A 3,789-nucleotide genomic window follows, 5' to 3' on the forward strand; every position below is an offset into this window, starting at 1 on the left:
TTTAGTTTATGTGTCTTTTAATGCAATACATATCCACACAATTCACATATTTAGGGGATTTTCCCTTTACAACTCAGTGCAGGGCAGTGATCCCCACATTTTGAATTTAATATAGGTCCCTAAAACCAACTTTTTGTTTTCTTTAGATGTGAGAAGTGAGCTTTAATAAACGTGTAGATAGATATTTATCACTTACATTGCTTTATGTGGCACAAACTAAAGTTTTTCCATGTGACTTATCGTGTAAAACCAATGACAATTACAGATAGATGCAATCTTGCTTAGATCAATCACCATGTCATTACATGCAGATCATCAGTATACATTTTCCAAAGTTGGATTTGTCTCTATTTCTTGTCAGTTTGGGGGATTATGCAAACAACTTTAAGATGTTTAAACAGATTTCTCAAATGTTAGTTTCATGAGTAGTGATGAACCAATTTTTTCACCAAGTGTCACTGCATGACACCCATAGACTCCAATGATGCTCTTCAAATTTTTTTTGTCACCCATAAGGGGGTTATATAATAAAAGGCATTAAGTTTGCCATGGGGCAGTAACCCATAGACACCAATCAACAGGTAGCATTTACTGGTCACCTGTTTAAAAGCAAACATCTCATTGGTTGCTTAGGGTTACTGATCATGGTCAAACTTAGTGCCCTTTATTACATATGGGGGATAGACAAATGCATTTTGGCAAATTTTCACAAACTTTCTGCGAATCGAGATTCGCCCATCATTATTCATGGGTTTAATGCCGTTTTATTCTTTATTTCTGAAAGAACCCTTCTCCACTAGGGATGTAGCGAACGTCGGAAAAAAAGTTCGCGAACATATTCGCGAACTTGCGCAAAAATGCGAGCGGTTCGCGAACGGTTCGCGAACCCCATAGACTTCAATGGGAAGGCGAACTTTAACATCTAGAAAAGACATTTCTGGCCAGAAAAATGATTTTAAAGTTGTTTAAAGGGTGCAACGACCTGGACAGTGGCATGCCAGGGGGATCAAGGGCAAAAATGTATCTGAAAAATCTGCCTGTGTGTGCTTGGAAGAGATAGTGTAGGGGGAGAGCTGTTAGTGATTTCAGGGACAGATGATAGTAAGTTTGCTGGCTAGTAATCTGCTTGATACTGCTCTGTATTGGAGGGACAGAAGTCTGCAGGGATTTGGGGGACATTTTAGCTTAGGTAGCTTTGCTGGCTAGTAACTACTGTTCTCTTTAAACAACTGCATACGTTGACTTGTAGGCATTGTTTGCCCAGTTTTTTGGACGCAGCCACTGAAGCACAGTTGCCAGAAAAATTGCCATATAAATGCTGAAAATAGTCATTTTTTCGCCATACGTTGACCTTGTAGGACATTGTTTGCCCAGTTTTTTTGGACGCAGCCACTGAAGCACAGTTTGCCAGAAAAAAATATGCCATATAAATGTTTGAAAATAGTAATTTTTCCCCATACCGTTGACCTTGTAGACATTGTTTGCCCAGTTTTTTTGGTTGCAGCCACTGAAGCACAGTTGCCAGAAAAAATATGCCACATAAATGCTGAAATAGTCATTTTTTGCCATATACTTTTGAGTCAACTTATGGCAAAAAATGACTATTTTCAGCATTTAAATATGGCATATTTTTTCTGGCCTCTGTGCTTCAGTGGCTGTGGCCAAAAAAACTGGGCAACAATGCCTACAAGGTCAACGTCGTTGACCTTGTAGGCATTGTTTGCCCAGTTTTTTTGGCCACAGCCACTGAAGCACAGAGGCCAGAAAAATATGCCATATAAATGCTGAAAATAGTCATTTTTTTGGTCGCAGCCACTGAAGCACAGTTGCCAGAAAAATTATGCCATATAAATGCTGAAATATAAATTTTTTTGGTTGCAGCCACTGAAGCACAGAGGCCAGAAAAATTATGCCATATAAATGCAGAAAATATGCATTTTTTTGGTCGCAGCCACTGAAGCACAGTTGACAGAAAATTTATGCCATATAAATGCTGAAAATATAAATTTTTTTGGTTGCAGCCACTGAAGCACAGAGGCCAGAAAATTATGCCATATTAAATGCAGAAAATATGCATTTTTTTTGGTCGCAGCCACTGAAAGCACAGTTGCCAGAAAATTATGCCATATAAATGCTGAAATAGTAATTTTTTTGGTTGCAGCCACTGAAGCACAGAGGCAGAAAAATTTATGCATATAAATGCAGAAAATATGCATTTTTTTGGTCGCAGCCACTGAAGCACAGTTGACAGAAAAATTATGCCATATAAATGCTGAAAATATAAATTTTTTTGGTTGCAGCCACTGAAGCACAGAGGCCAGAAAAATTATGTCATATAAATGCAGAAAATAGGCATTTTTTTTGGTCGCTGCCACTGAAGCAAGAGGCCAGAAAAAATTAAACCAGTAGGGTTTGCACCCTAGTTTGTAACGGTGGCGGAGGGAGGAGGAGGACGCTAAAGGACAGCTGTGTGTGGAGTCATGAGGCTTGAAGAGAAGGACAGCTGCATAGAAGTCAGAACAAGTCTTCCGGCGTGCAGTAACCCTCCGAGATCCACCCCTCATTCATTTTAATAAAGGTCAGGTAATCGACACTTTTGTGACCTAAGGCGAGTTCTCTTCTCAGTTACAATCCCTCCTGCTGCACTGAAGGTCCTTTCTGAGAGCAACTTGAGGCTGGGCAAGACAAGAGGTTCATGCAAATTGTGACAGCTCTGGCCACAGATTCAAGCCTGCGCACCCAGTAGTCGCAGGGGTTCATCGCTCCTCAGAGTGTCGATATCTGCAGTTAATGCCAGGTTAGTCCGCTACCTGCCGGCGAGGCGTTCTTTGAGGGTGGATCCAGAAGGTTGTGGCGCTGCCTTGGACAGAAAAACATTTGCATGTCTGAACGTTACAGACTGGCCAAAGGGCTTTGTCCTTGCAGGTGTGCTCGTGGCAGGTTACTGGCACCTCTGCCCTGGAATGTTGATGAGTTCCTGAAGTGACATCACCCTTAAAAGCATTGTACAACATGTTTTGCAGGCTGGTTTGTAAATGCCGCATCTTTTCGGACTTGTGGTATGTTGGTAACATTTCTGACACTTTATGCTTGTACCGAGGGTCTAGTAGCGTTGCGACCCAGTACAGGTCCTTCTCCTTAGCCTCTTGATACGGGGGTCTTCAACAGGCATGACAGCATGAAAGACCCATTCTCACAAGGTTGGATGCAGAGCTAATCCATCTCCGCTCTCATTATCAAGGACTGCATCATCCACGGTCTCCTCCCCCAGCCACGTACAGACCAGGGGTCCCCAAAAGGTCACCACTAGCCCCCTGGGAAGCTGCTCCTGTTGGTCCTCCTCCTCCTCCTCCACAAAGCCACCTTCCTCCTCTGACTCCACTTCTGGCACCTCTCCCTGCGTTGCAGCATGTGCCTGGGTTCGTTCTGGTGATTCCGACAGAAATCGTGCGCTTCCAGCTCCTCGTCACGCTGGTCTAACAGCCTCATCTGTCACTCGTCGCACGGCACGCTCCAGGAAGAAGCGAAGGGTATTAGGTCGCTGATGGTGGCCTTCGGTGCGACTGACCATATTTGTCACCTCTTCAAAAGGTCGCATGAGCCTGCAGGCATCGCGCATAAGCACCAGTAACGGGGGAAAAAATCCCCAGCTGTGCAGATCCAGTTCCTACCACCCAGTTCAAAAGGTTACTCGTTGACGCCCTTTGTTGTTGCAGCAGACGTTCCAACATAAGGAGCGTTGAATTCCAGCGAGTCTGGCTGTCAGAAATCAAACGCTGACTGGCATTG

This window comes from Xenopus laevis, chromosome 5L (assembly GCF_017654675.1).
Source record: "Xenopus laevis strain J_2021 chromosome 5L, Xenopus_laevis_v10.1, whole genome shotgun sequence".
Classification (NCBI taxonomy): Eukaryota; Metazoa; Chordata; class Amphibia; order Anura; family Pipidae; genus Xenopus; species Xenopus laevis.